The sequence below is a fragment of the Puntigrus tetrazona genome, unplaced genomic scaffold, assembly GCF_018831695.1.
Source record: "Puntigrus tetrazona isolate hp1 unplaced genomic scaffold, ASM1883169v1 S000000846, whole genome shotgun sequence".
NCBI lineage: Eukaryota > Metazoa > Chordata > Actinopteri > Cypriniformes > Cyprinidae > Puntigrus > Puntigrus tetrazona.
Window position 1 is genome coordinate 300,001 of NW_025048446.1, and position 27,470 is coordinate 327,470.

General features: G+C 37.7%; 1 pseudogene; it reads left to right on the forward strand.

Moving 5' to 3' along the window:
- Positions 1-8,029, forward strand: part of LOC122335660 — a 53,036-nt pseudogene extending 45,007 nt beyond the window's left edge.
- Positions 8,030-27,470: the final 19,441 nt, after the last annotated feature.

A 27,470-nucleotide genomic window follows, 5' to 3' on the forward strand; every position in this document is an offset into this window, starting at 1 on the left:
TACTTCACAATATTTCTGTATTTACTGTAGAGCAAAATTAACATTTTTATCAATGTCCAGTGACTTTCTAAAAGGTCAAATTGGTAAAATTCGGTCTTGTGATAAAACAAATTTTCTTTATATCGTAACCAGACAGATCTAACTGCTTGATTATTAGCGCGCATTTCTCTCATATGGACGTCGAATGATAAGCTATTACGAAATTAAATTTCCTCTAAAGCTGCTTTGCGGTGATTTGCGTTGTATAAAGTGATATACAGATAAACTAAAACGAATAGTTCGCCCCCAAAAATGAAAATTCATTTAAGGAATTTTTCCTTTAAGGTGAACTGTTCCTTTAATTCAAATTCAAATGAACTAAATCTAGTTAAGCAGCATCTGCTAAGACGTTGAGCATCTGACTTGTGTGCTGTTTTGGTGTTGGCGAGTTAGGGAGCATCTTTAAATAGCCCGCTATATTTATGCAGCGGTCATGGTCTATTAAAAGAAAGCAGATGTCAGAGGAGCCCTGCGAGTAGATTTAGGAACATCTGGCTAGACATGCGAGGAAGGTGTATCTGGACTATACTGCACTACATTAACTGCATTTCATTTTGGCTGTTTGGCCAACGTACACTTTGCGTATATATTTACAGTAGCTATGTAGTCCTGTTTGTATGGCTGTGTTCTCAGAAATGCAAAAATAAATCATTATTATTCATTAGACTTTATTGTTAATATTAGTAATCAACAATAATAATGCTTGAATGTTGCCACTGATGCAATCATTTTGCATATTTAATTCTGTTGGTGTTCTTCTAATAAAATAAAAATAATAATAATAATAATAAAATAATAAGTTATTATTATACTGGTAGATTGTTTTCATATGATGTCAGTAAGTTGCATACTTAACTGAGCAAGTTTAGTAAGCTAATACTAGTATTATGGTTAATAATAATAATAATAATATGTTAATAGTAATAATAAATGCTAATAATAAATTGTTGCCAAATGTCAGAAAGTTTTTTTTTTTAAATTTAGTTTAATACAAATAATTCTAAAATATATTAATAGTGTTAATAAATGATAATATTGTGTTAATAATTTGCATGTTTGATTTAAAAAAAGATATCCTATAAATATATTTTAGAAATAAATATGGTTATTTGACATTTTTAGTCCATTGTTTACCTTAAAACCAAGAAGCTAATGTTATAAACTTCTTTTTTAAACCAATAAGGTGATGTTATAAATAGTGATCGTGATTAATTGCTTCCAAAATAAGTTTTTGTTTACATTATATATGCACGTGTACTGTGTATGTTTATTATGTGTATATATATATATATATATATATATATATATATATATATATATACACACACATTTACTTTTATATATTCATATTTTATATTATATATAATATATATATATATATATATATATATATATATATATATATATATATATATATATATATTTATATTTATATATATTGTATACATGCATATTATGTAAACAAAAACATAATTGTTTGACATAAATCACAACTGAAATTGCTGTTCATTTTCATAATGTAAATGGAAGTGTAGTGGTTTTAATTTTAATTGCATGAATTTATTGGTTGTTCTGTGCGTATATAAAATGAGCAAATTGTGCATGCTCTGCAAGACCGCAGATTGCCGTTTCAAACACATGCAATGCAGGCATTGACTCTTTTCGTCATGTTCAGCTGCAGGACACGAGAGGTGAGTCTGCAGGCGCAGACGAAGGTGCAGACTCTGCAGACGTCCTACAGCAGGAGCGGGAGGAACAGCGCCGTCTGTTGGCCGACACTCACAGCATGGCACTGGAGCTGCGCTGAAGCTGCAGCACGGAGAAAAGCGCTGGACCCGTGAGAGGAATGAACTGCTGGAGCGCCGAGAAAGAGAGACAGGAGTGGGACCGCAGCTACCGGGAAATGCACCGCATGATGGGAAAGGTCCGGGGCGTAAATCATGCTTGTTTTACTCATGCACATCAACCGTGGTAGACAAGACATGTACAGTAACTGCATTCAGTGCTGAAAAGTGTGTAGCATTTAACGCAGAATGCAGATTGTGTCAATGCAGCTTCACAGAGATAGATAGATAAATAAATAGGAGAATCAATAATGGAAGTCGTTATTTCATGAGACAATCCACCATATTTAGTTCACAGTGCATGTATAAAAATCTTTAAACATTTGAAAATATATAAATACATAAATATTAGATATTGTAACTTTTTGAGACATAATGTATGCATGTGTACTGTCTATATGTATATAAATACACACACATACATTATATATTTCAAAAAGACTTGCATGTTTATGCATTTTTATATTTATATTCTTATTATTTGTACTATATAAAAATATATAAATATAAAAATTTTGTGTGTTTATATTCATATATAAATAAAATACACACCCATTATTATGTGTCATTTTGATATTTATTATATAAATATTAAATATTATTACCATTTATTATCCAGCTAAACAAAAGTCACTATTAATAAAAAATTATATAAACGTGGGAATGTGTTGGTAAATTCTAAGGTGTTCACATCTAAGGGTTTCAGCTGGCCAAAAACCCTTATTTGCCTAAGACAGTTGGAAGCAAGACAGCTTACTAGGTCTTGAAACAAAGCCAACATCTCCTTTTCTCCACCCCAGATGCAGAAAGACGTCCCTCCAGTCAGAAGGAGGCGCAGCTCACGTCTTTTTCCTCAGGAGAGCCCAAGGCTCCTAGATCTCCACGCCCCCTGCATATCCGCACACACGCGCTCCCACTCTGACTCTGAGGCCACGCTGGAGGAGAAGGGGGCGATGGGCAGATCCAGACCCTTTGAGGGACACCGTCCCCCAGAGAGCCTGTTTCTGGATGCTCTTTCTCTGGATCATCTGAGCGAAGCCGAGGTGCCTCCTCCATCACGCCTGAGAGTGAAAAAGAGGTTCCCCACCTGAAGGAAGTAAGAGAAAGAGTAAGACATGAGTACACACTGCACGATAGGGCACATTTTTATTATGCACTTTTGGTATTTTTAGTCCACTCATAATATCAGGCATTGTTTTGTGTTTGTCATGTCATTATCCTCCTTCTGACCATTATTGCTGCTGTTAAAGAGTTCTGTATGTATATGACCTCTATTATGATTTGGCTAACTTGTTTGCATGTGAAATGAGGAATAATTATTACATAAGAAAACAATCTACATTCAGCCGCATAAATCTTTAAAGCAAGTTAACATTTTGAGGCTTTTATGTTTTAATTTTGTGTTGTTGTTTCAGGCACTGAATGAGATTTCTGAGAGTGTTGATCCTGCCATTTACCCTGAAGAAGAGAAGAGCAGCGGCAGCTTACTCAGGTACTGTTTTTATTTATGACTATTGTGTGTTCTAGTCAATGTGTTTTGGCCTGCTCTTAGCAGCCTAAAAGTGCTCTGAAGAAGCTTAATAAAACTTGGAAGAAGATACTTGAACAAAATAATCCTACATTTCAACGCTCAAAGATATATTATATGAAAAGGGGGTAGTTTGTCATATTTATAAGTAGAGTGGTATTTACAATTGAAGATACCACAGTATACTTCTAAAGGGGGTGGGGTGATATTTGTCAATGTATAGATGCCGGTTTTGTTATCTGGAAGTGACCTCCTATGATTCCAGGTTATTGACCCTAGTCCATTTATCAATGTCCTTTTCAAAGGTCTCCACATTGTTTCAGTTACTGCTAATAAGCTTCAGTGTCTTTTCCTGTCCATCTCAATTTCACTTTGCCCTTGTTTAAGTGCAGGCTAACAGCTATGTTTAGACTGTGATGTTGTTGCCATTTCAGCAAAAATCTCTGGAGATTTATGAATGGAAAATAATAGTTTAATATAGGTAGGTCGGAGATTAAATGTGCCAACAACAAAGGATAGCTAACTTTTATTATTGCTCTAACAAAGATACTTATTCTTTGGGGCTGGAACATTAAATGGCTCCCTATAGAGTGCTTTTAAAATATCATTTGCATGCTTCTGATGGAGCGGTTCTTATGTTCCTATTGTACTATGTTCCAAAAGTTTTCCCTGGCTTTTTTTTTCAAAGTATTCCCAGGCTCCAATGTTCTCATGGGTCTATATTTCCAGTTTCTTTTCCCAGTTGTGCCAGTCAATGTTCTCCTGCATTCCATGTTCTGTGTTTCCACTTCCTAGGTTTCATGTCTTTATGTGTTCCCAGTCCTCAAGTTTCCAGTCTTCCCTTCCAGTCTTCTTAGGATTCTATGTTCCCAAGTTCTCAAGATCCCTTGTCCCAGGCTCCCATGTTCCTAGGTTTCTATGTCTCCCAGTTTTCAAGACACTATGTTCCTCAAGGTTCTGTGTTCCCCAGTTACAGACTCCCATGTTCCTAATGACTGTATCTTTCCTAGATTTCCAGGTTTGTTTTTTAGGGATTTATGTTCCCCATTCCCAGGTTCCCTTATTCCCAAGGTTCTAAGTTCCCCAGTTCTTAGGGTCTCAGGTTCTCAAGGCTAGGGGAGCATAGGGTTAACTCCGAGAACATAGATGCACTCAACTGGAGACACAAAGACTGTTCCAAAAAGTAAACCGTGACATTGCGCTGCTTTATAATATACTTTCTTTGAGTATTGCGTTTGTCCTTTGCAGATAATGCCATGCCTCAAGAAATTAAATCAAGCTAAATTCAGAATAATCCAAGATCAGGAAACAGTCAAGACCAGTATTGATTACAATGTTTTGCAACACAAGTGTAACCTTCCATCCGTTTTTACCTCTGCAGGGCGAAGTCAGTTTGCTCCATGAGCGACTTCCAGCGTTTGATGGACAGCTCCCCTTCCTACCAGATAAGAGCAAGTCTGGTGAGCATGGACGAGATGATGTGACCTCCTTTCACTCAGATGACCTCAAATACATTGAGGAGTTCAATAGCAAGGGTTGGGATCTGCCCACCAGCTCCCTGGCTACTTGCCCCATTCCTGGCCCAGTAATCCCTTCTCCAGTGATGGAAGCATGGGCAGAAAGGACAGAATCCCGAAGGACCGAGTCTACTTCAGAAGCATTCCAGCCAGCCTCTTGGTACCTGACCACCAGCGCTACCTTGACCACCAACACTTTGAGTAGCCCTGAGTACTGCCAAAAGCTCCCGGTCAGGGCAACCCAGGGGGGTGAACAGTTTGGGGTGCATGTTCTCCACAGTCCCGTTCGAGGGGAGCGGTCTGCTCCAGGCCCCCCTGATCAGGAGTACATGTTCTCCAAAGTAAAGGGAGGGGAGGTAGTAGGAGGTGCTGAGGAGGTGTTTGGAGGAAGGTGGCCGTGTGGAGCTTAGGAGTCATTTGGAGGCAGGAATTAGGCCTGGAGAACGCTCCATCAATCTGGGCGCTGCAGTCGGGTATACCTCAGCATTAGAGCTGGAACTGTCTCGTAATCTGAGTGACGACATGAAGGAAAAGGCATTTTCTGCCCGAATGCCATCCGATCATCTTCTGCGCCTGGGTCAAGCCTCCGAAAGGCAGCTACGGGACATGGCATGCCAGACGAATGGTTTAACCACACGGGAACACAAACCACCCAGACCATCAGTGTGGGATTGCAAACAGAGGCTCTTCGTGCACCTCACCAGCAGTCCTCACCGCTGTCTGACACCAAAAGGAGGATCCACACCCATCTCCTCCTCTCGCAGAGCCTGAGAAAGATGCAGTACTCTCCAGTCGTATACAGGCTAAGTTTGAACGAGCCATGCTGTTCACCAAATACGGCTCACCCAAGCTCCAAAGAAAACCTCAAATTCTGGCAAATCAGAACAACCTGCCAGCCAAACTGCAGGCTCCACCCCAACAACCACTGCCCAGCAGCCAAAAGGGAACAACGAATCAGCTTGGGCACGCTCGACCACAACCAGAGACAGTCCCGCTCACACCACCATCAACGACGGCCTCCAGCCTCTTCAACATCATCACCACACGCCCATCGCTTATGACCCAGTGCAGAATTCAACAAGTCCTCGAGCCGCCTCGCCCTACTGAAGCAGGGCCTCAAGGGCCAATGGATCCCAAATCTCCCAGTGTTTGTGCTGCACAGGGCCTTTGAGGAAATTCTCGGGCAGGTCCCCAAGCCCTGTGCAGCTGATTGTAGAGAGACGCAAGGTGAGAAAACTCCAGAGGTGATCAGCATCAGACAGGACCTATCCGCCTCCGGGCTACACTCTAGCTGAGAACGCAGCACGAATCTTGAATAAGAAACTACTGGAGCAGAGCTTCAGAGAAGAAAGGAGGCTTTCCTCGTTCATCCGCAGCTGTCTCAACAAAACCGAGACACAGAGAAACCAGAATGTCTTGAGGTAACTGAGATGTTTATTTAATCCTACCTAAAAGAAGAAAAACTATATATGCTCTTTTATAGCTCAGGATAATTAGTCAACTTGAAAAATTTAATAGTTGCTCCTGGTCTTGTGCATGTGCAAATGTTTGTCATCAAAATTAAGATTTTGTTATAAATTCTAACTTTAAGTTCAGTTTGAGATATTGTTGAGAGCTCTTCTGAAACTCCAAGAGGAGACACGTGTAAGATTTCTTGAGTCTTTTTCTAGCAGGAGACCTAATCAAATGTCTCCATTCAGTCGTAGTCTTATTGTTGTTTAATAGACACAAATGAGATATTGAGATCTCATTTGTGATTTTGTTATTTCCTTGGGTACATGTACACTTAGTTTGTAAGCCATTTTTCTAGTGTATATTACAGTATATTACACTTGGCTGCTTGAACAATGCAGTTTCAAGGTACAGAATTTAGTTATAATTGAGTATTTAAAAAGTCTCATTTCTCTAGCTGCCAAATGTTGCCTGAGCACAGGCCTTATTCATCTGAGCTGCATGCTTTAGCGCGCTGCTTTGCTGCGATGCTAACAGTAGTATGATCATGTGCTGCTTGGTTTTTTTGTTTTTTTGCAGTGCAGCTTAGCTTATATAACTACTTTGAATGCAGTGAAGCTGTATAAAGCGTTTGATACCTGCCAACCTTGATTCATTTGGAAGATTAATCCTCTCACATGCAAGCACGAGACATTTGTCAACACACAGAGCTGCATTTACTGTAGGAGCAGCATCATTTCCAATCCCATGATGCTATGTTAATGGTCAGAGACACATTTACAAATATTTTAACATCATTGCGTAGCAGGTTTTTGTGAGCAGTGTAAGCATCTCGGGATTTGTCTTTTCAATGCAATGGATATTATTAGAATGCATACAATACTACTGAAGAAAAGGATGTATTAACTAAACAGTTGTGCCAGTTTAGCAAAGAGTGATATGAGTTAGTAAAAATGTACACGTTTTGAACATTTTTAATCAATCAGGCTTTTTTTTTTTCATTTTTAATTATTTCTGATGTTCAGAATTTTAAACAGAGACAGTCATAAATCTAAATATCAGTTAAAAGTATGTATATAGTAAAACCAGTTATCATATGTATATGTATTAGTATGCATCAATGTATGAAGACGGATCTCTCAAAAACGCTCACAGGCACATTTCATCCTATACTGCTACTGCTACTAATAACAGTGATACTAATAACTATTTTTCCATACCATTTTAGAACAATTAATTTATATTTGCATTAAAAATCTGTGGCATTAAGACTTCGATTTATTTATGCAGTAGTCATTATATTATATTAATGTTGCAATATTGCAAACGATAATTGGGGCAACATTTATTTATTTATCTTGGTATGGAAATATGACCTGACAAGTTTTTGAGATTCAGCAAACTGTAATATTTTGCTGTAATGTTTATATTTAAAGGAAAGTGAGCTGCTTTTTACAGGTGTTTTTGCCGTAGATGCCCCGTACTCCGCCAGACTTGCCAGATCCCCGCTCTAGCTCTAACATGAGTATGACGTGGTTGTGTTATTTTGACCAGTGTGTTTACTCCTGTTTTTCTGGGCTGTTCCAGAACCATACTGTCTTACTAACTGCACCCTGGGGACTGTAACGCAGCTTGCGCTCGGCGTGCAGTAAAGTTCCACCGATCTTCATTTCTTGACCTTTTGATTCCTCACAGTGACCTCACTTGTGTTCATCCTCACTGATTTTAATGGACTTTCTCTCACCGCATGCTACACTGCAGTTTCTAGACAAAGTTTCACCGCTTAGGCATTATGGGAAATACTGTATGTGCTTTGTTGTGGTCACACTTTTTTGTCCTCATGTAGGTGTGAGCATGCCCATCATCTGATATTAATGACGCCACCAAAAACCAGTCATCCAAAGCCATCAGAGTTTTTAATGGACTAAAATTATTAGCCCAAATATTCATCCACATGGGGTAGGATTTCATACGGCAAAACACAACTAAATTTGGCTGATATATACAGCATAGTGGTTCTAATTGATTTGTTTGTTTGTTTTAAATAAAACACACAAAACTATTTAAGTGCAACATTTCCCAAAATAATAAAAAAAAAGATAAAAGAATAATTAAACAAATTTTTTGCATACTTTTTTAACATTTGTTTAAAGTTCATTAAAACATTGAAACTTCTGTCATTTTTCGCTTGAGTTTCTTTCTCTTATGTTAAACAAAAGAAGATATTTTGAAGAATGTTGGTAACTAAAACAGGCTGATGGTAGCCATTGACATCACACTATTTTTCCATACAAATGGAAGGTCAATGGCTACCGTCAATTATTGGTTTGCCATCGCTCTTCAAAAAATATCTTCTTTGTTTGCTCAACAGAAGGAAGAAAGCAAATAAGTAAATGACGAATTAAAACAAATTGGTGTACTGTCCCTTTAAATGTACAAATACCTTTGGAGTCACTGTATATCAACTCACAAGTGGCTTTTGACAGAAGCAACCATTTAACTAATAATATATAATCACTTTTTATTTCTTCATAGGTCCTTTGGCTGCCACGTTTTGGCGTGGTTTGTACTCTTATTATTTTGTCCATTTCAAAGGATCTCAACCTCACCAGTCCACTGATGGAAGCTCTACCGCGTAACATCCTGTGCTTTCAGTTCGCTGTACTGTAAATGTTTGGTGTCTGGTGTTAACACAGGACGTGGACTGCTCAGCATTACTGCGTATGCTAGCAGTGACAGTGGTGTGTTGGGGTCGTTCGGGGTTCATTGGCTGGTGGCGTGTGTGGCTGTGCCTTTGCTCTTAACATTTGCTGCTACAGCTGGATCTCATTTCTTAACATCTAACAACAACTTTACGCTTGCATTTTTTCACTTCTAGTGTATTTCAGGTTGATATAGATTTGTGATGAGTTTCATGCATTGGTGTTTTAGTATTATTTATATGCATTATCATAGCACTTATTGGCATTTATTTTATAATTACAGTAATTTTTTGAATTTTTATTACAAGCTTATTGGTTTAATATACTTTGTAGTTATTTGTAGATTTTATTTCATTTGATTTTATTTCAATGATAAATCGTTAGATTTCATCGAGCGTATGAACAAAATTCTCGCTTTTTTCGGGGCCTCAGTTGAACTGCAGGACTCCCCATTTAAATTCACTTTGCATCAGCCTTCAAAGTCTCGCTTCTAAAACCTAACTCAGATTGATGTAGACGCAGTAAAACCCCGCTTTCTCTGGAACTATTCAAGTGACAGAAAACTTCCATCCTTCACGCTGGAATCTCATTCATTTTAATTTCTGCTTTATCGCTTCAGAGAATTGTTTAGAATAAATCAAGCTTAAGTCCAAAGCTTTTTCTCGAAAAAGCGGAAGCTCTGCTGAATCAAAACAAACTAAATGTCACTAAATGTTACTTTATTTGCTTCAAACAATGGGTGTTTATCCATTTTAGCTTAAAGTTTAAACTGCAAAGCACTAATGCTTGCAGACTGGTGTTATTTTAATGTTATGTGTATACTATATACTTTTTGTTTATATATATTTCAACTTTCAACGATTTTTTATTTTGAGTTTTCTATCGAAATTTTAGTTTAATTAGTAATTTTGTTGTGTTCTTTATGCTATTTAAGTTTTTAGTTTGTCATTTTAGTACTTTTAACAATTATTTTTCCAGGCAAGGCACTAACCTAATTTAGGTTTCAAATTTCCATCTTCTTTTTACAAAGCTTTAGTTTTCATTTGTATTTAGCTTTTAGTTTTATTGCAAAATATTATTATAAAAATGTTTAATAAAACTTGTTTATTTAAATGTAGCTCAAATAAAGTGATTGCAACCACTTACCTAAATTCAGTGATACAAAAAGTGATACAAATCAAAATTTGTAAAAAAAATTTCAAAATCAAAGTGTGCCGCTTGCTCACTAAACTCCTCAATGGAATTGTTTGCCCTAAAGAAAAATTGGCTAAAATAAAATGTACTCAGCAGTGAATGGGTGCTAATAGAATGAGAGTCCAAACAGCTGATAAAAACATCACAATAAGTCTAAATCTTTCTTTCAGTGTAATTTTAGTACTTTTATTCCAATTAGTAGCCAGTACGACATTTCTAGTTTAAATTTCTCACATTTAGTCATTACTTATATTTGATTTGATTTCTTATCTTTATTTCTGTTCCACAAAAGTGTTTTTAATCTAATCCTTTATTTAATTTTATCTAGCTTTGATTTTTTTAGCTTTATTTCCAGCTTTAGGGACTTTTAGTACTTTTTATACGATGACCTAAATCCTTTCGCAGTCGGGTTGCCACATGCTAATATTTCGATTTTTTTTTTTAGTTCAATATTTAATACTGCTTTATTTCAAATAACAAAAGCAGCTAGGAACGCGGCCTGACGTGTGTCACCGCTAAGCTGCGGACTAACAGCGCTGAACGCATTTGTTTTGGTCTCTTGGCGCAGGACTTGCTCGCCACCGCCAGTGCGGTTCCGCCTCTGACTCTGCTTCGCGTCCGCCCGCCCCGCTAACAATCGCCGCCCTCCGCCCCGCTACGCCGACCACCTTCCCGCTCAACCACAAAGACCGGAGAGAGAGCTCGCCTCCCTGCACGCCCGCCAGACTGTGGTCCAGACCATCCCGAGACAGAGGAGCCTGGTCAGGGAGGTTCTCCTTAACCAGCCTAGACGCAGAACAGTAGTTCCTTCTAAAATGCCCAGTCAGGGAATACGGTATGGCGATAAATCAGGATTGTATTTTTATGCTTTCGCCTCCTTTACCATCCTGTTCCTGACCACACATACGCATACAGCGACGGAGAATGTCCTTTCTAAAAAAACCTACTTTAACTGCTCCTGCCACCAGAGGGCAGAGTTCTGTGAGTTACCCAGCTGAACTGGGATCCAATCGGAAACAGTTCTGTGAAATTCCCGCTTGGGAATTATCAATGACCTGGAATGTACTGACGCAAAACAAGGCAAAGTGTTCCATAAGAGGTGTTTACACACGCCGTGACTCGCAGCTGTCCTGCAAACCCGCAGGTGTGTCCGCCACATGTATGCAATACATACCACTGATATTAGCAAAAGGCGGTCAAGAAATTTCTTTTCAGATGCCCTGAAAAAAACAAAAAAAGTAATCGAACTCGGATAGTAATAATTATTATCAACGAACAGCATAAAAGTTTAGACGCCGTTGAGCTTTCGTTCGCTTTGATAACAATATCATTTGTTGAACGGCGTTCCGTAGTATTTTCATAATAACTATTTTCATTCGCCAGACATCTTGAGTTTGAATTTTTCGATGCTTGAATTTAAACTATTTCAGTTGTAGCTTAAAGAGAATTAGATCGTGTTCGTGCGAAAAGAATACGTGAGCCACAGCGTTACTGTTTATGACTTAATGACAGATGATGTCAAAGTCATACCGATTTGAACCCACGTAACATTGACAGGAGAGCATATTGACACGATTACCTCACGCACTCAACGCAAACTCCGGAAGTGAAAGGCATTTATCGCTGGAAGTCGCCGCTCGCAGCCCGGAAGCCAATTCAAGTTCATTGCGATAGTTCATCGCGCGAAATACGGCATAAGCCTATTGCTCTCGAGTCGAAAAGCGAAGTCGTTTATTCACGCTAAGGGCTCTGAAACGAAATATTTTTTCGTTGCTAAAACATTTATTCAAGTCTGTATGACTCGCTTATTAAATAGCAGTTCGAATATTTCCCGCTTCGAAATAATAGCCTTCGTTCATCAGACAGTGTTGAGAGTTACCATCATTTTTTAACTAAAGATTGTGTTCATTCGAAAGAAGAAAGTCATGTAAATCTAGATGGCTTAAATATGCATGGTTTGCTTAAGTGAATTATTCTAATAAATTGTTTTCTGCTGCAAAATGAAGCCGAAACATTTAACAAAATCAACATAAGCTTTCTTCGTCTTCGAGATTTAAATGCATGAATATTTAATGCTGCCCTTTGAAGGAGTTCGCGCATATCGCATTGGTTTCTGGAAGCCAGTTGTCAGACAGTTTCAAATGAGCGCCATAAGAGGATACAGATATAGTAACAGCTTATCAGAACTGCCGCCATTGTAAAAAGAGCTCAACATTTTCTCAGCAATGTGGATGCCTTCGCGAATGGGCGTCGCCAGACGATAGTTATAAACAGCCGATAAAGCATCGCAATATCCACGTTTCACTCAGAGAACTGCTTCACTGGCTGAAGTTTTGCTAGAGTTAAATATACCTCAATAAAACGCAAGAAGAGCCTACGGAGCTCCATCGCAGTGGTGCGTCACGTGATAGTTTCTATCGGCTGCCTGATCCCGACGGCAATCATTCACGTATCACTCACCATGAGAAAGATAGCGCAAACTTTTCAAATTGTCTCCGGCCAAAGAAACAATCTCATCTACATTCAGTTATCTCGGAGGCGAGATGCCAAAAATAATAATACTTCGATGAATTATTTCTTCTCACATTGACAAGAATGTAGGAAAGCTGAGGATTACCAAATGCTCTATTACGTTCCACCAGAACAGCGCGCATTTTCCGGATGTTGACTAGGTTTGGGACAGTAGTTGTGCAGATATTTATTTGATATGCATGCCTTTAAACACTAGCATTTAGCATGCATTAGATGCTGTTGTACTAGATGTTTGATAGTTTGTTTACAGCCACCACAGCTTGTTTACCAAAGTCAACACTGTGTGGTGGTTTCGTATGTTGCCATTAATTTTTTTACTGACATTACTGAAGAACACTTTTTAAGCTTCCATTATTGCATTTCCAGGTTAACTGGTTCAGGAGCAGACAAAGTTATGACTGATCTTTTGAGGGCAGTGGAACAGAATGCCTTAAATGAAGTCACCGTCAGATGTCCATTAGATAGAGCGTTAAATTGGTAATAAAATTGAATGTGTATTTGCTAAAAACACTGTTTATGGATTTCATTTATTTAATGTATATATATATATATATATATATATATATATATATATATATATATATATATATATATATATATATAGAGAGAGAGAGAGAGATAGTTTATAGAGTAGTAGTACAGAGAGAGAGAGAGAGAGAGACAGAGAGAGAGAGAGAGAGAGCAGACAGCGACAGAGAGAGAGAGAGAGAGACAGCCACAGAAAGAGAGAGAGAGAGAGACAGCCAGTAGAGAGAGGAACAGAGAGAGAGAGAGAGAGAGATAGAGAGTACAGAGAGAGAGAGAGAGAGAGAGAGAGATGAGAGAGAGAGAGAGAGATAGAGAGAGAGAGAGGAGACAGAGAGAGAGTAGAGAGAGAGAGACAGCGAAGGTGAGAGAGAGAGACAGCACAGAGAGGAGAGAGAGACAGCGAGAGAGAGAGAGAGAGGAACAGAGAGAGAGAGAGAGAGAGAGAGAGAGACAGAGAGAGAGATAGAGAGAGAGACAGAGAGACAGAGAGAGAGAGAGAGAGAGACAGTAGAGAGAGAGAGAGAGAGAGAGTAGGCAGAGAGAGAGAGAGAGAGAGACAGATGCCATGCCTTCAGGTGAACGTTATAATAAACTCAGTCTCATTAAATATGGGTTTAAATGTTATATGGGTTTAATAGTGAGATGGATGTTGAAAACAGTTCATTAATGTGTTTTGTGGATTATTGTCCAGTGAAATATGTCACTCAGAGCTTTCCTTTTCTGTTAGTTTAAACATAAAATGTTAGCAGAAACTAATAGTCAACAGGGTCTATAATAGTCTTTCAGTGTCTCTAGTATGATTCAAATAAAGCTATCAATATTGTCATTTCCGGATGTCTGTTTCTACATTACTCGTAAAGCATTACAATAAATGCTATCAACGCTTACCAGTCAGTTGAGCCGATTAGTTATATTATTTCAGCAAATATGCCGTTATTGTTACAGCTATTTTCAACAAGTTTTATTAATGCTGTTACACAGCTGTTGAGCCTGGTGAAAGTCACTATAGTCATGGGCCAGTATTACACTGTACCCTGTAAGAAAATATAAAATTGTTTCAGATGTTTAAAGATAATAAAGAGTAGATTTCAAAGTTTATGTATTGTGTTGGTCTTCATTTTAAACACACTTATTTCTCCAATTCTCATATTTAGAAATTTCTTTTAATTAAAGCCTTCGACTTCCGGTGTTCAGTAAGATACAAAAGTATTACACTGTTAAGAAATAATTGTCAGACATTTACTTTTATAGCCACTGAATTTGGTCAAACAGCATTGTCAGCATAAATTATGGGAGCCATGCCTCAAATTTAAAATGCAAAGCTCATTTGCCGAATCGTTTAAGAGACATCGACTGAAGCTGCCGATAGCCGCAGGAACAGAAACCACAGAAATCAAGACGCGCGAAGACGGAGCGTTAGGGGATGACAAAGAGTGTCGCGATTTGCAGGCTGGGGTCACTGCAGAGATTTCCAGACTCCAAACTTTCATTTGGGTAATAAACAGCAGAGGAGAGTTGCGCAGCGAGATTAAAAGAAGTAGTGCTCCGTCGTTAATCACAGATCATCAGAGCGTCACGGATCGTATTATTTAACAGCATTCGGAGAGATAAATGAGGCTTTGAACTGTCATAATCAAGCGTATTCGGATCATCGTAGGGTCCCGCCGATTCAACAGAATACAAGGCACATTCACCGGGACTTTTAAGCCCTTTTGCAGTTTATCCAGCACAATAATTTCGTAAATGCTTGTTGTGAATATCATTTAGCCAAAAATGGCGTCGCCAGAATGAGTAGTCTGTGCCGATAGCACACAATAATTCATTGAATTACTCAGTGCATAAGTCATTGCGTTTAGTTAATGCGTATTTAAAGAAACAATCACAAAGCAATATTATGTCTGATTTTCAGTGGCATTTTGCAGCTGAAAACGCACTAAACACGACTTAAGTCATACTACAAAATGCCACCGAAATTCGAACATGATATTGCTTTCTGATTCGCTTGAATCAGAGAGAAATATGCACAGATCAACACGTCCGTGAACAGTTCTTAACAAACATGTGTTTATTTTTGATTTAGCCTTCAGATAACAGATGATGATTTTTAAGCATTACGATTATATTTAAATTCCATAGTTACGCGTACTTTCAAGCTGCTTAAATAAAATTTATTGTTTAATTCATTTTACAGTTTTAAAGGAGTTAAATGAATTGTTTTTTGCTGTTGTTGATGATGTAGTCGAGTAAATCAACTAATATTTTACGCTTATTTCACTTCAAACGTGTTTACAGGTTGTTACTTGTTTACTAGTTGCATAAATGGCTTAAGTTCATCAACTTAAAGAAATAAGCTACATGAGATCAGTTAAATGCTGAACTGTTAAATATGCGTGTTTTTTCAAGTGTTTTATTGAAATACAACAAAGCGCAGCAAACAAAAACTGAATCAGTGGGTTGCAATAAAATATTACATGTGTTATCGGTCAGGTAAAGATCATAAAACAGAAATCAATTTTGAAAACGTATGTAGCACGAGTAATAATACTAATAAATAATGCATATCATTTTCAACATAACAAACATAAGTTTAAATGGGTTTAAAGATAATGTTCCTCTTCTAACAGTAAAGAAGTAGGACAGTTTGCCTTTCAGCCCTTTAACAAAAGCAGTTAATATAGTCGTCAATAAATATCATAGTTTAATGTTCGTGTCATAATGTTTCTGGTGGAAAATGTATTTACTTGAGTTACCAATATAACAGGTTACTCGCGTATTATTATTGTCACTTATTTACTCAGATAAAGAACAAGATCAATATTTAGTTAGACTATATAATTAAATGACAACGCAGAAAAACTATGTTGAAATCACAACAGCTCACATTTTCACAGGTCAGACATTTGAGGCTGATCATAGATTGGCGGCAACAATAGCACAAATGAATAGCAGTTGTTATTTGTTGGTTTCGCCAGCACCGCGAGCTCACGTCACAAATATGAACAGCAACGAACTCATTTACCGAGCCGAATTTTCACTGTTAGCCATACCGTTAGCTGTTGCTTAATGCTACCTAGAATGCAACGCTGCAGACAGATCGCCGCATTAAACAGCCGGAAGATCTTCGATTTTGTTGAGCCTGGAATTGCCTTCTGCAAGATATCTGCCATCAAATCCCAGTTAGATCTCGCAATTGTGTTTGGGATCAGTGCTGCTTCAGCTACCTTCCACGCTCGATCTTCGTGTCGCGAATATTTGTCGCTCGGCGTTTCAACTAACGGTTCGCGTGATGAAGCTTGTCAATGAGGAGCCGGATTGCAGTTTGAATTCACGAGATGCATTCGACGCATATTCTCCATCACCAATTAGTCATTTTGTTTGCCCGTTGCTTAGCGTCACAGCTTCTTCATTTTCTCTGCTCATCTTCGCCCACGCGACCGGCGAATCTCTGACGATCGTATTACCTGGTTGGGAACACAGTATCGGAGCGAAAGCCAAGCCTGTTTCAGCCTTCCAGCAGCGCGCAGGAGCTGCGGCGGCAGACAGAGCCAGAAAGAGCCGTTCGTAAGATGGCGTGTGTGTGCGAGAAAGAGAGCCCTGACGCATGACCGTGCCATCTCGCCGCTCTCTCTTCACACACACACACACACCATCTTACCGGTGACCCAAGTCTTCTGGTTCTGATCTGCCGCCAGACCCCACCTTCACTGGGAGAACAACAAACACTGGCTGGCCTCCATTATACTGTAAGTTCAACCGAATTGCAATCACATTCATTCAAAAGCCCTGCCAGTCCGCGTGACAGAGATGCAGAAGATGAATGAGAAATGAAAGAAAGCAAAGACAGAAAGTGACACCCAAAAACAGGCAGATAGATATATGATAGATCTAATTGGCTGATGGAGGAATATGCGACATCAGATCATCTCTGCGTGAGGTTCAGAGCGCCTCAGATCCGATCACTCATTTGATTAAGCAGAAGTCATCCACTTAGATTGGATTAACGCTTAGGAGGACGCCGAGAGGATTTGGATAACACACGCGGAGATCAGACGTGGGAAGAAGATTAGCCAGCAGCACTGAAAGTCCAAACACAGTTATACACGGCAGATCCCAACAGGATTTGTTGAACGTAGATTATCTTTTACCCAAGAGACGGTTCAGACTCAAACAAGATCCCGAATCCACTTCCAGTGACAATGCGTACTATGCAATCAGTCTGCAGATGTTGTCAGAGCCAGTTTCTAAGGCCAGTATTGTTGTAGCATCGGTGTAAAAACCTAACAGTGAAATTAATCAATTAAATGAGTCTATTTAGCTGATTCAGTCTATTTTGTGACGTGGAACTCAAAAGCTAATTAGCTTAAGCAGAACTCCATCTAAATAAGCAACTATAAATCTATTTAATGTATTGTTACCATAATCTAAGATCAATACATCTAAATGTCTGACCACAGAATATGTAAAAAGAAATGAGCTTAATTTCCAGATTTCTAAGATCGTTGGGCTATCGCTTGTAAACACCATATAGTCTAACTAAATGGTAAATGCGATTCTTCATATCTAATTAAATATAAATACAATATAATATACAAATGTATATTATATTGACAACTCAAAAATTAAAGTACATTTTCCCTACCAAACATTGTAATTTTGAACATTTAAATATGATATTTGGTGATACGAAAGATGCTAACAAAACTTTTACTGCATTTAGAAAAGGATACAGAAGACGGCTGTCACCTTCTTTGCTGTTAAGAAGAGGGAAACATTGTCTTTAAAACCCATTTAAACCCATGTTTCGATTGTATTTGAAGATGATGTCTGTTATTTATTAGTATTAATACCATTATATACATTCAAATTGATTTCCTTTGTTATAAGGATTTTACCTATTCATAGCTTATATGTAATATTTTAACATACAGCCCACTGATTCAGCTTTACGCTTTAAAATATTTGTATTTAATAAAACACTTGGAAAAACACACCTGTTCTTTCATGATTTCTAGTTCCATGCTTTTGCTTAGTCTCATGTAACTTTATTTCTTAAGTTTGATGAATCCTAAAACATATGTAGCTAGTAGAATAAGAAACCTTAATAACAAACCCTCACTGAGGAATAATCAAAATATTTGCTGAGTTTTACTCTAATAATTGACTACATCATCAACAAATGTACAGTTCATTGAATCTCCTTTAAAACCTTAAATGGTTGTTAAGGCAATAGGTTTTATTTAAACGCTTTAAGTTACCGTGAATTTGTCGGTTCAAGCATCTATAATAATGCTTTTAAAGTCCATCATCTGTTATCTAATTTCCATCAAAATGCAAGCACACATATTTGTTAAGAAATTGTTCTGGACCGTGGTTTGATCTTGTGTATATTTCTCTCCTTGATTTTAACGACCAATAGCATTATTCTTTGAGCTTGCGTGGCATTTTGTAGTTGAAAAATGACGTAAGTCCAGATTTAAGTCAAGTTTCACCACAAAATGCCACTGAAATTCAACAGATATTGCTTTGATTGTTTCTTAAATACACAATGTTTCGCTTACAAAATAATGACTTATACCGAGTGGTGGATTATTGTGATGTTTTATCAGCTGTTTGGATTCATTCTGACGCAAACTCCATTCACCTTATAAGTGATGAAATCTACAACAAACTCACATTTGTAGCATTTTAATTACTGATAACCATTTGGGGTAAAGGACTTAAAGCTCCCAGTGAATGTCACCTTTGTGTTCTGTTGAATCAAATGTTCCTGATGTCCAGATGCAGTGGACATGTAACAGTTCAAAGCCTCATTTATCTCCTCTCAGGTGCTGTTAGAGTAATATAATAAGCAGTCCGTGATCTTCCTGGTGTGATCCTGTGAGTTTATAACGACGGAGCACTCGTTGCTGTGACCCCAGCTGCACAAACTCTCTCATACCGTTTTAAGTTACACCCTAAAATGAAAGGATTTGAGAGTCCTGGGAAATCTCTCTCTTACAGTGACTCCCATGCCTGCAAATCACTGACCTGTTGTCATCCACACGCTTCACGTCTCAAACCGCTCTCTAAAGGTTGCTCGTTTTATGACCTGCAGCTATCAGTGCAGCTTCTCTGGGGCTCGGCAAGTTCCTAAACAGGTTCCAGCAAATACAAGGCTTTTTATAACATTTTTAAATTTAGACGTAAATAAATTCCATGTTACCAAGGAATTTATGCTGACTCCATCGTTACATTTATTTGACTAAAATCATAGCACTAAAATTGGGAACATTCTGACAATTTAATTTCATGAGGTGTGTAATTTTTTTGTATCTTACAGACACCAGGTCAAGGACATAATTTGTTTCCTTTGTTAAAAGAATTTAAATATGAATTGAATGGTGTGATACTAGAGATTAGCCTGCAATATTAAACCGAAACTATAATGACATTAATATTTAAACATCTGCAATTGGAATAATTTTTTTGTGTTGCATTTTCACAGAATTGCAAGGGTGCCACACTTTTACGACTGTATATAGTGACTCGTTATAAAGCAAGGCTGGTGTTATAATACTAATAAAAACATTTGAGAATAAAGTATAACAAACAGTACAATTTCAATGCAAGTATGAGATATGAGCTAATCGGTCATTTGATTTAATTAGTTGATAGCGTGATTTGTTGTAATGCTTTTTTGCAGGTAAGAACAAAGCAGACTTGTCGCAACGACAATATTCGTGAAAAAATCTTATTTGGACTACAGGTCGAGACATATACTAAAGGGCTGCTGCGATTCATAGATTTTATTTGACTATTGATTTTCTTTTCTAGCATTTTGGTTGGCTTTGACTAACAGGAAAATACCGAAGTGTCGATTTTCACGGACAATAATCCATGCACACATTATTAGACTGTTTTCCAACGCTGTATTATATATTGTAGTTCCATATAAACATTTAAACCGCAAGGTAAATGAGTTTGGCTTATTATAACGTTTACCTGAGACAACGCAAGGTCCGTCTCTCTCTCTCTGCCCTCTCTCTGTCTCTCTCTGTCTCTCTGCCCTCTGCCCTCTCTGCCCTCTCTCTGTTCCTCTCTCTCTCTCTCTCGCTGTCTCTCTCTCTCTCTCTCTCTGTCGCTGCCCTCTGTCGCTTGCCCCCTCTCTCTCTCTCTGTCTCTCTCTCTCAGCCCCTCTCTGCCCTCTCTCTCTCTCTGTCTCTCTGCCTCTCTCTCTCTCTCTGTTCCTCTCTCTCTCGTCTCTCTCTCTCTCTGTCGCTGTCTTCTCTCTGTCGCTTGCCCCCTCTCTCTCTCTGTCTCTCTCTCTCTCTGTCTCTCTCTCTCTTGTCTCTCTCTCTCTCTCTCTCTCTATATCTATATATATATATATATATATATATATATATATATATATATATATATATATATATACACATATTAAATAAGTAAATCCATAAACAGTGTTTCTTCTTTTTGTAAATACACATTCAATTTATTACCAATTTAACACTCTATCATTAGAGATCTGATATACTTCCATTTAAAACATTCATAATTTTTTCTTTTTCCTCCAAAGAAAGATCTAATTCATAACAATATCTATACAAAGACCATAGTACACAATGGGCTTAAAAGGTTCTTAATTGTGTCAATGCAAATTCAATGGCAACAAAAATTACACGTCGCCACAGTGAACGCAGTGTGTATCGTGTGTGTGTGTGTGGGCTTACATCATGAGCTTTATCACACAATACATCCAGCACATGCAATTCAAAGTGCTAGTAGCTTGAAGGCATGCATATCAAATACACATGATATCTGCAATAAACTGCTGTCCAAACCCCAGTCAACACATCCAGAGGAAATGCGCACTGCATTCCTAGTGGAATAATGCTTCCATATTTGGAGCAACTGGCACCACATACATTCTTATCAAATGAAAGGGAATAATTCATCAAAAAATTATTATTGTTTTTTTGAAAATACCACCCCCAGATGTTCCAAGATGTAGATGAGTTGCTTTATCGAACAGATTTGAAAGTTTTAGACTTCCATCGTCATCAGTGGAGGTCGAGAATGTGGTGTCATTAGGATCTAAATAGCGATAAAAATTACAATGATACACACCACTGCAATCACCGCAAAATATGCACGCTTTTTGTAGGAGTCCATAACTCATCTATAAAAACTTCAACTATGAAAATGTGTTCATCTCTGAGTGTGTGGATTATTGCGATGCTTTTATCAGCTGTTTATCTGCTCTCATCCTGACGCGCAATTCCATTCATCGCAGAGACATCCATTGCTGAGAAAGTGTTGAAGCACATTTCTAGTAGCACTGTTCTGATAAAGAAAACAAACTATACATCTATATATCCTCTACACTTTGGATGGCCTGGGGGTTTCTAGTTTAGGACTGTCTGATAATCCAGTTTCCAAACCAATGCAAATAGAATCATATAAAGACTTGTTAAGCCACCAATCATAGAGACTCCCTTCAAAGGATTAAGCTTATTAAATATTCATGCATTTAACTCAGAACTGAGGGTTACTGGGTGATGTTGAGCTCTTGTTAAAATGTTTCAGCCATTTTTGCAGAGTGTTGTACTTCCATTTAGAATAGTTCACCCAAAACTAAAACTCGTGCATATTTTACTCACCCCTGCCATCCAGGTTTACATGACTTTCTTCTTTCAGATGAACACAGCCTTTTAGTTTAAAAATGATCGGCCTCCAAGCCTGGTAATCCTGATGGATAGAGGCTATTATCTGGCGTAAATAATTCAGATATATTTATCGCAAGCCTCTGAACTAGATCGATGTTTTTTGTAAATAAAATATTTCGTTTTCAAATTATAACGTGAATAAACCGAATTTCCGCTTTTTCGAAACTCAGAGAACAATACGTAGTGTTATACCGCATCACTTTGGGTAACCATCCCTTTAATAGACTCCTTACGATCACTTCAGATTACTTAATACGACTTCTAACCGAATCGTCACAAGCTCGATTTCGCGACTCGAAATGTGCATATGATAATCATGTCAATATACCTCCGCTTAAATATCTAGTGTTACATTGGGTTTGAAATACATTGTGACTGACATCATGTGTATCATCTGGCCCTACGAACTAGCTTGTGTGAGGCGTGTTTGCTCCTTTAGTTTTGATCTAATTCTCTTTACAAATACAACTTGAGTCGCTTTAAATTCACATCAAGGTTTCAAATTTAAACAGGATGTAATGTAAAGGAAATTATGAAAATAGTTGTATAAACTATATACACGAACAATCATTTCAACAAATGATATTCACTTCTCCAAAACGAATAACAGAAATCAAATTTCAAATCTTTATGCTGTTCCGATAAAACGCATACTATCCAGGTCTTGATATTTTTTTTGTTTTTTCAGAACATCTGAAAAGAGTTTCATGCTTCAGCGACCAACACATATCGAGTGGTATGTATTGCATACATGTACACGGACACACACACGGGTTTACGGACCGCCAAGTAGGTCACGCCGTGTGTAGGCACCTCTTATGGAACACTTTTATGGTGTCTTGCGCCAGTACATTCCAGGTCCTTGATAATTCTTAAACGGGAATTTCTAGAACTGTTTCATTGGATCAGCTCCAGCTGGTGCTCACAGAACTCTGCCCTCCAGTGGCAGGGGCAGTTAAAGTAGGCTTTTTTTTTAGAAAGGTTCTCCGTCACACAAAGCGTATGTGTGTGGTCAGGAACAGGATGGTAAAGGAGAGCGAAAGCATAAAATACAACTCTGATTTATCGCCATACCGTGATTCCTTTATTTGGCGCATCTTAGAAGGGAAAACTACTGTTCTGCATGCTCTAGGCTGGTTAAAGGAGAACCTCCTGACCGGCCTCTCTGTCTCCGGGATGGTCTGGACCGGTCTGACGGGCGATGGGAAGCGGAAGCTCTCTCTCCGGTCTTGTGGTTGGGCGAGGATCGAGGGCGCAGTGGGGCGCCCAAGGGACGGAGGACGGCGTTGGCGGGACGAGCTGACGCAGGGGCGCAGGAGTCCAGAGGCGGAGCCACTGGCTGATAACGCAGGCAAGTCCTGGCGCCAAGAGACAAAAGCAGAAGTAATGCTCAGCTGTTAGTCCGCAGCAGCGGTGACACCGCCGGACGCTATTTCTAGCTGCTTTGTTATTTGAAATAAAGCAGTATTAAATATTAGACTAAAAATCAAAATGTCACGCATGCAACCGATCATAAAGGTTTAGGTCGAAGTATAAAAGTACTAAAAGTCCCTAAAGCTGAAATAAGAAATAAAAATCAAAGCTAGATAAAATTAAATAAAGGATTAGATTAAAAACACTTTTGTCGTTAGAAATAAAGATGAAATCAAATCAAATATAAGTAATGACTAAAAATGTGAAATTTAAACTAGAAATGTCGCTTCTGGCTACTAATTGGAATAAAGTACTAAAATTACACTGAAAGAAAGATTTTAGACTTATTGTGATGTTTTTATCAGCTGTTTGGACTCTCATTCTGATGGCACCCATTCACTGCTGAGTACATTTTATTTTAGCCAATTTTTTCTTTTGGGGGCAAATAATTCCATTGAGGTTTAGTGGGCAAAGCGGCACACTTTTGATTTTGAATTTTTTTGGCAAATTTTGATTTGTATCACTTTTTGTATCACTGAATTTACAGGTAAGTGGTTGCAATCATCACTTTATTTGAGCTACATTTAAATAAACAAGTTTTATTAAACATTTTTATAATAATATTTTTGCAACTAAAATCTAAAAGCTAAATACAAATGAAAAACTAAAAAGCTTTGTAAAAGGAAATGGAAATTTGAAACCTAAATTAGGTTAGTGCCTTGCCTGAAAAAATAATTGTTAAAAGTACTAAAATGACAAACTAAAACAGAAATGGCAAAAGAACACAACAAAATTACTAATTAAATCTAAAATTTCGATGAAAACTCAAAATAAAAAAATCATTGAAAAGTTTAAATATATATAAACAAAAAGTATATAGTATACACATAACATTAAATAATAACACCAGTCTGCAAGCATTAGTGCTTTTGCAGTTTAAACTTTAGCTAAAATGGATAAACACCCATTGTTTGAAGTAAATAGTAACATTTAGTGACATTTAGTTTGTTTTGATTCAGCAGAGCTTCCGCTTTCGAGGAAAAAGCTTTGGTTTAAGCTTGATTTATTTCTAAACAATTCTCCTGGAGCGATAAAGCAGAAATTAAAAATGAATGAGATTCCAGCGTGAGAGGTGGAAGCTTTCTGTCACTTGAATAATTCAGAAACGGGGTTTTACTACGCCTACATCAATCTGAGTTCGGCTTTCGAGCGAGACTTTGAGGCTGATGCAAAGTGAATTTAAATGGGGAGTCCTGCAGTTCAACTGAGGCCCCGAAAACGGAATTTGTTCATACGCCCGGTCGAAATCTAACGATTTATCATTGAAATAAAATCAAATGAAATAAAATCTAAATAACTACAAAGTGTATTAAACCAATAAAACGTAATAAAAATTCAAAAAAAATTACTGTAATTATAAAATAAATGCCAATAAGTGCTATGATAATGCATATAAATAATACTAAAACACCAATGCATGAAACTCATCACAAATCTATATCAACCTGAAATACACTAGAGTGAAAAAATGCAAGCGTAAAGTTGTTGTTAGATGTTAAGAAATGAGATCCAGCTGTAGCAGCAAATGTTAAGGCAAAGGCACAGCCACACACGCCACCAGCCAATGAACCTCTTTGAACGACCCTAACACACCACTGTCACTGCTAGCATGCAGTAATACTGAGCAGTCACGTCCTGTTAACACCAGACACCAAACATTACAGTACAACGAACTGAGAAAGCACAAGATGTTACGCAGTAGAGCTTCCATCAGTCGGACTGGTGAGGTTGAGATCCTTTGAAATGGACAAAAATAATAAAATTACAAACACGCAAAACACGTGGCAGCCAAAGGACCTATGAAAAATAAAAAGTGATTATATATTATTAGTTAAAATGGTTATACCATCCAAAAAGCCACATGTGAGTTGATATACAGTGACTCCAAAGGTATTTGTACATTTAAAGGGGCAGTACACCAATTTGTTTTAATTCAGTCATTTACTTATTTGCTTTCTTCCTTCTGTTGAGCATTAAAGAAGATATTTTGAAGAACGATGGCAAACTAATAATTGACGGTAGCCATTGACCTTCCATTGTATGGAAAAAATAGTGTGATGTCAATGGCTACCATCAGCTGTTTGGTTACCAACATTCTTCAAAATATCTTCTTTTGTTTAGCATAAGAAAGAAACTCAAACGAAAAAAATGACAGAAGTTTCAATGTTTAGTGAACTTTAAACAAATGTTAAAAAGTGCCCCAAAAAATTTGTTTAATTATTCTTTTATTTTTTTTATTATTTGGGAAATGTTGCACTTAAATAGTTTGTGTGTTTTATTTAAAACAAACAAACAAATCAATTGGAGCCACTATACTGTATATATCAGCCAAATTTAGTTGTGTTTTGCCGTATGAAATCCTACCCCATGTGGATGAATATTTGGGCTAATAATTTTAGTCCATTAAAACTCTGATAGCTTTTTTACGATGACTGGTTTTGGTGACGCCATTAATATCAGATGATGGGCATGCTCACACCTACATGAGGACAAAAAGTGTGACCACAACAAAGCACATACAGTATTTCCCATAATGCCTAGCGGTGAAACTTTGTCTAGAAACTGTGTGGCATGCGGTGAGAGAAGTCCATTAAAATCAGTGAGACGGAACACAAGTGAGGTCACTGTGAGGTCAAAGGTCATGTAAGATCGGTGGAACTTACTGCACGGAAGAGCGCAAGCTGCGTTACAGTCCCCAGGGTGCAGTTAGTAAGACAGTATGGTTCTGGAGACAACCCAGAAAAACAGGAGTAAAACACACTGGTCAAAAATAACACAACCACGCCATACTCATGTTAGAGCTAGAGAGCGGATCTGCAAGTCTGGCCGGGTCGCAGGGCATCTACGGCAAAAACCTGTAAAAGCAGCTCACTTTCCTTTAAATATAAACATTACAGCAAAATATTACAGTTTGCTGAATCTCAAAACTTGTCCAGGTCATATTTCATACCAAGATAAATAAATAAATGTTGCCCAATTATCGTTGCAATATTGCAACATTAATATAATATAATGACTACTGCATAAATAAATCAAGTCTTAATGCCACAGATTTTTAATGCAAATATAAATTAATTGTTCTAAAATGGTATGGAAAATAGTTATTAGTATCACTGTTATTAGTAGCAGTAGCAGTATAGATGAAATGTGCCTGTGACGTTTTTGAGAGATCCGTCTTCATACATTGATGCATACTAATACATATACATATGATAACTGGTTTTACACTATATACATACTTTTAACTGATATTTAGATTTATGACTGTTCTGTTTAAAATTCTGAACATCAGAAATAATTAAAAATGAAAAAAAAAACCTGATTGATTAAAAATGTTCAAAACGTGTACATTTTTTACTAACTTGTATCACTTTTGCTAAACTGGCACAACTGTTTAGTTAATACATCCCTTTCTTCAGTAGTATTGTATGCATTCCCAATAATATCCATTGCATTGAAAAGACAAATCCCAGATGCTTACACTGCTCACAAAAAACCTGCTCGCAATGATGTTAAAATATTTGTAAATGTGTCTCTGACCATTAACATAGCATCATGGGATTGGGGAAATGATGCTGCTCCTACAGTAAATGCAGCTCTGTGTGTTGACAAATGTCTCGTGCTTGCATGTGAGGGATTAATCTTCCAAATGAATCAAGGTTGGCAGGTATCAAACGCTTTATACAGCTTCCTGCATTCAAAGTAGTTATGTGTTTTCTAGCTGCACTGCAAAAACAAAAAACTAAGCAGCACATGATCATACTACTGTTAGCATCGCAGCAAAGCAGCGCGCTAAAGCATGCAGCTCAGATGAATAAGGCCTGTGCTCAGGCAACATTTGGCAGCTGGGAATGAGACTTTTTAAATACTCAATTATAACTAAATTCTGTACCTTGAAACTGCATTGTTCAAGCAGCCAAGTGTATACTGTAATATACACTAGAAAATGACACAAA